The sequence below is a fragment of the Kogia breviceps genome, chromosome 6, assembly GCF_026419965.1.
Source record: "Kogia breviceps isolate mKogBre1 chromosome 6, mKogBre1 haplotype 1, whole genome shotgun sequence".
NCBI lineage: Eukaryota > Metazoa > Chordata > Mammalia > Artiodactyla > Physeteridae > Kogia > Kogia breviceps.
The window spans coordinates 124132158-124138529 of record NC_081315.1 but is presented as its reverse complement, the minus strand read 5'-3'; the positions used below and the strand labels follow the sequence as shown (position 1 = coordinate 124138529).

Here is a 6372-nt window from a genome sequence, read left to right as displayed (position 1 = left end):
TCAAAATTGCCACATTTAAAAAAAAATTGCCACATTTTGAGTAGTTAGTTGTCTTCTGGAACATACTGTAATATGGATTTTCTGATTGATTCTTTATATATAAATAATAAATATATTAAAATATTTACCCTCAAGCCTATCTTACACCCAATAGTTTGCAACATGGGGAATAGAGCCAATATTTTGTAATAACTGTAAATGGAAAGTAACCTTTAAAAATTTATTTAAAATATTTAAATATTTACCCTTACAAGTCATAAGAGATTTATACATTTCTAAGCCCATTTTCATGTTAACTTTGTGACAATTAGAAGTATGACATTATTCAGTGTTGAATAGGGTATATAAATATATCCAATGAGCATGAAAGGTAGAGCAGCCTTTTAAACACTGGGAATCATATTGCATTAATTGTCTGTGAATCAAAGTTAGTGGTCATAGGCAACATTTTTAGAATAATGACATATAAAAGAAAAGAAAAGAAAAGAAAGGAAAAATAGAGAAAAGACAAAGGGAAAAATAAGAAAAAAAATGATGTTTCAAGATGAGATAATGGTATTATTATTATTTTTAACATCCTTATTGGAGTATAATTTCTTTACAATGGTGTGTTAGTTTCGGCTTTATAACAAAGTGAATCAGCTATACATATACTTATATCCTCATATCTCCTCCCTCTTGTGTCTCCCTCCCACCCCTCTAGGTGGTCACAAAGCATCAAGCTGATCTCCCTGTGGTATGTGGCTGCTTCCCACTAGCTATCTATTTTACATTTGGTAGTGTATATATGTCCATGCCACTCTCTCACTTCGTCCCAGCTTACCCTTACCCTTCCCTGTGTCCTCAAGTCCATTCTCTAGTAGGTCTGCGTCTTTATTCCCATACTTCCCCTAGGTTCTTCAGAACTTTTTTTTTTTTTTTTTAGATTCCATATACATGTGTTACCATATGGTATTTGTTTTTCTCTTTCTGACGTACTTCACTCTGTATGACAGACTCTAGGTCCATCCACCTCACTACAAATAACTCATTTTCATTCCTTTTTATGGCTGAGTAATATTCCATCGTATATATGTGCCACATCTTCTTTATTCATTCATCTGTCGATGGACACCTAGGTTGCTTCCATGTCCTGGCTATTGTAAATAGAGCTGCAATGAACATTGTGGTACATGACTCTTTTTGAGTTATGGTTTTCTCAGGGTATATGCCCAGTAGTGGGAATGCTGGGTCATATGGTAGTTCTATTTTTAGTTTTTTAAGTAACCTCCATACTGTTCTCCATAGTGGTTGTATCAACTTATATTCCCACCAACAGTGCAAAGGGGTCCGTTTTCTCCACACCCTCTTGAGCATTTATTGTTTGTAGATTTTTTGATGATGGCCATTTTCAGGGTGAGGTGATACCTCATTGTAGTTCTGATTTGCATTTCTCTAATGATTAGTGATGTTGAACATCCTTTCATGTGTTTGTTGGCAATCTGTATATCTTCATTGGAGAAATGTCTATTTAGGTCTTCTGCCCATTTTGGGGTTGGGTCTTTTTTTTTTTTTTTTGATATTGAGCTGAATGAGTTGCTTATAAATTTTGGAGATTAATCCTTTGTCAGTTGTTTCATTTGCAAATATTTTCTCCCATTCTGAGGGTTGTCTTTTAATCTTGTTTATGGTTTCCTTTGCTGTGCAAAAGTTTTAAAGTTTCATTAGGTCCCATTTGTTTATTTTTGATTTTATTTCCATTTCTCTAGGAGGTGGGTCAAAAAGGATCTTGCTGTGATTTATATCATAGAGTGTTCTGCCTATGTTTTCCTCTAAGAGTTTGATAGTGCCTGGCCTTATATTTAGGTCTTTAAACCATTTTGAGTTTATTTTTATGTATGGTGTTAGGGAGTGTTCTAATTTCATTCTTATACACGTAGTTGTCCAGTTTTCCCAGCACCACTTACTGAAGAGGCTGACTTTTCTCCATTGTATATTCTTGCCTCCTTTATCAAAAATAAGGTAACCGTGTGTGTGTGGGGGGTTTATCTCTGGGTTTTCTATCCTGTTCCATTGATCTATATTTCTGTTTTTGTGCCAGTACCATACTGTCTAGATTACTGTAGCTCTGTAGTATAGTCTGAAGTCTAGGAGAGTGATTCCTCCAGCTCTGTTTTTCTTTCTCCAGATTGCTTTGGCTATTAGAGGTCTTTTATGTTTCCATACAAATTGTGAATTTTTTTGTTCTAGTTCTGTGAAAAATGCCTGTGGCAGTTTGATAGGGATTGCATTGAATCTGCAGATTGTTTGGGGTAGTATTGTCATTTTCACAATGTTGATTCTTCCAATCCAAGAACATGGTATATCTCTCCATCTGTTTGTATCATTTTTAATTTTTTTCATCAGTAACTTATAGTTTTCTCCATACACGTCTTTTGTCTCCTTAGGTAGGTTTATTCCTAGGCATTTTATTCTTTTTGTTGCATTGGTAAATGGGAGTGTTTCCTTAATTTGTCTTTCAGATTTTTCATCATTAGTGTATAGGAATACAAGTGATATCTGTGCATTAATTTTGTATCCTGCTACTTTACCAAATTCATTGATTAACTCTAGCAGTTTTCTGGTGGCATCTTAGGATTCTCTATGTATTGTATCATGTTATCTGCAAACAGTGACAGCTTTACTACTTTTCTCTGATTTGGATTCCTTTTACTTCTTTTTCTTCTGTGATTGCTGTGGCTAAAACTTCCAAGCAATGTTGCATAATAGTGGTGAGAGCGGACAGCTTCGTCTTGTTCCTGATCTTAGTGGAAATGGTTTCAGTTTTTCACCATTGAGTATGATGTTGGCTGTGGGTTTGTCATATATGGCCTTTATTATGTTGAGAAAAGTTCCCTCTATGCCTATTTTCTGGAGGGTTTTTATCATAAATGGGTGTTGAATTTTGTCAAAAGCTTTTTCTGCATCTATTGAGAGAATCATATGGTTTTTATTGTTCAATTTGTTAATATGGTGTATGACATTGATTGATTTGTGTATATTGAAGAATCCTTGCATTCCTGGGATAAACCCCACTTGATCATGGTGTATGATCCTTTTAATGTGCTGTTGGATTCTGTTTGCTAGTATCTTGTTGAGGATTTTTGCATCTATGTTCATCAGTGTAATTGGCCTGTAGTTTTCTTTCTTTGTGACATCTTTGTCTGGTTTTGGTATCAGGGTGATGGTGGCCTCGCAGAATGAGTTTGGGAGTTTTCCTCCCTCTGCTATATTTTGGAAGAGTTTGAGAAGGATAGATGTTAGCTGTTCTCTAAATGTTTGATTGCCTGTGAAGCCATCTGGTCCTGGGCTTTTGTTTGTTGGAAGATTTTTAATCATAGTTTCAATTTCAGTGCTTGTGTTTGGTCTGTTTATATTTTCTGTTTCTTTCTGGTTCAGTCTTGGAAAGTTGTGCTTTTCTAAGAATTTGTCCATTTCTTCCAGGTTGTCCATTTTATTGGCATATAGTTGCTTGTTGTAATCTCTCATGATCCTTTGTGATCCTTTCTGCAGTGTCAGTTGTTACTTCTCCTTTTTCATTTCTAATTCTATTGATTTGAGTCTTCTCTCTTTTTTTCTTGATGAGTCTGGCTAATGATTTATCAATTTTGTTTATCTTCTCAAAGAACCAGCTTTTAGTTTTATTGATCTTTGCTATTGTTTCCTTCATTTCTTTTTCATTTATTTCTGATCTGATTTTTATGATTTCTTTCCTTCTGCTAACTTTGGGGTTGTTTTGTTCTTCTTTCTCTAATTGCTTTAGGTGTAAGGTTAGGTTGCTTATTTGAGAGGTTTCTTATGGTAGGATTTTATTGCTATAAAGTTCCCTCTAAGAACTGCTTTTGTTGCATCCCATATGTTTTGGGTTGTTGTGTTTTCATTGTCATTTGTTTCTAGGTATTTTTTGATTTCCTCTTTGATTTGTTCAGTGGTCTGTTGGTTATTAAGTAGTGTATTGTTTAGCCTCCATGTGTTTGTATTTTTTACAGTTTTTTTTACTGTAATTGATACACAGTCTCGTAGTGTTGTGGCCAGAAAACATACTTGATACGATCAATTTTCTTAAATTTACCAAGGCTTGGTTTGTGACCCAAGATATGATCTATCCTGAAGAATGTTCCAGGAGCACTTGAGAAGAAAGTGTATTCTGTTGTTTTTGGCTGGAATGTCCTATAAATATCAATTAAGTCCATCTTGTTTAATGTACCATTTAAAGCTTGTGTTTCCTTATTTGGTTTCATTTTGATTGATCTGTCCATTGTTGAAAATGGGGTTTTAAAGTCCCCTACTATGATTGTGTTACTGTTGATTTCCCCTTTTATGACTGTTAGTATTTTCCTTAAGTATTGAGGGGGTCCTATTTTGGATTCATAAATATTTACAATTGTTATATCTTCTTCTTGGATTGATCCTTTAATCATTATGTAGTGTCCTTCTCTGTCTCTTGTAATAGTCATTATTTTAAAGTCTATTTTGTCTGATATGAGAATTGCTACTGCAGCTTTCTTCTGATTTCCATTTGCATGGAATATCTTTTTCCATCCCCTCACTTTCACTCTGTATGTTTCCCTAGGTCAGAAGTGTGTGTCTTATAGACAACATACGTACAGGTCTTGTTTTTGTATCCATTCAGCCAGTCTATGTCTTTTGGTTGGAGCATTTAATCCATTTACATTTAAGGTAATTATCGATATGCATGTTCCTATTACCATCTTCTTAATTGTTTGGGGTTTGTTATTTTAGGTCTTTTCCTTCTCTTGTGTTTCCTGCCTAAAGAAGTTCCTTTAGCATTTGTTGTGAGCTGGTTTGGTGGTGTTGAATTCTCTTAGCTTTTGCTTGTCTGTAAAGGTTTTATTTCTCCATCAAAACTGAATGAGATCCTTGCTGGGTAGAGTCATCTTGGTTGTAGGTTTTTGCCTTTCCTTACTTTAAATATGTCCTGCTACTCATTTCTTGCTTACAGAGTTTCTGCTGAAAGATCAGCTGTTAATGTTATGGGGATTCCCTTATATGTTATATGTTGTTTTACCTTTGCTGCTTTTACCATTTTTTCTTTGTATTTAATTTTTGATAGTTTGATTAATATGTGTCTTGGCGTGTTTCTCCTTGGATTTATCCTGTATGGGACTCTCGGTGCTTCCTGGACTTGATTAACTATTTCCTTTCCCATATAAGGGAAGTTTTCAACTGTAATCTCTTCAAATAATTTCTCAGTCTCTTTCTTTTTCTCTTCTTCTTCTGTGGATGGGGACAAGGTAGATTTCAATACATTCCGAGGCAGGGCAGTGCTGATTGAGAACGTGGCCTCGCTCTGAGGCACAACCACCCGGGACTTCACCCAACTCAACGAGCTGCAATGCCGCTTTCCCAGGCGCCTGGTGGTTCTTGGCTTCCCTTGCAACCAATTTGGACATCAGGAGAACTGTCAGAATGAGGAGATCCTGAATAGCCTCAAGCATGTCCGCCCTGGGGGTGGATTCCAGCCCACCTTTACCCTTATCCAAAAGTGTGATGTGAATGGTCAGAATGAGCATCCTGTCTTCACCTACCTGAAGGATAAGCTCCCCTACCCTTACGACGACCCGTTTTCCCTCATGACCGATCCCAAGTTCATCATTTGGAGCCCTGTGCACCGCTCAGACGTGTCTTGGAACTTTGAGAAGTTCCTCATCGGGCCAGAGGGGGAGCCCTTCCGACGCTACAGCCGCACCTTCCCGACCATCAACATCGAGCCCGACATCAAGCGCCTCCTCAAAGTTGCCATATAAACACCAGCAGATCTCCTACTTCCTCCTGCCCCTGAGTGTCCTTCCTGAGCATTCAGTGTGCCCTCAGGAGACTCTGCTGGGCCCAGGCTTTCCCTTCAGATCAGTTCCCTTCATTGAAGAGCCTTGCCTTTCTGGTCTGCCTGTTTCCTTTCCTTCCCCCCAAACTTCTGGTTGGTGATTCAACCTGGGGCTCCAAGGGTGGGCTCTGAGCCTTCACAGAATGATGGCACCTTCCTAAATCTGTATGGGAGGTGTCTGAGAAGTGTGAGGGTCCGGAGCCAGCCTGCTGGCTGAGTCCAATAAAGGGCAGGTGTGGAAACGGAAAAAAAAAAAAAAAAAAAAAAAAAAAAAAAAAAATATATTTTGAATGTTGGTGCATTTAATGTCCCAGAGGTCTCTGAGACTGTTCTAAATTCTTTTCATTCTTTTTTCTTTATTCTGCTCTGCAGTAGTTATTTCCACTATTTTATCTTCCAGGTCATTTATCTGTTCTTCTGCCTCAGTTATTCTGCTATTGATTCCTTCTAGAGAATTTTTAATTTCATTTATTGTGTTGTTCATTATTGTTTGTTTGCCCTTTATTTCT

The 6372-nt window shown here is 37.0% G+C and overlaps 1 pseudogene; it reads left to right on the top strand.

Annotated features, from left to right (window-relative positions):
- The first annotated feature begins 2734 nt into the window (after positions 1-2734).
- On the top strand, positions 2735-6095 carry LOC131758365 (glutathione peroxidase 2 pseudogene; annotated as a pseudogene).
- Positions 6096-6372: the final 277 nt, after the last annotated feature.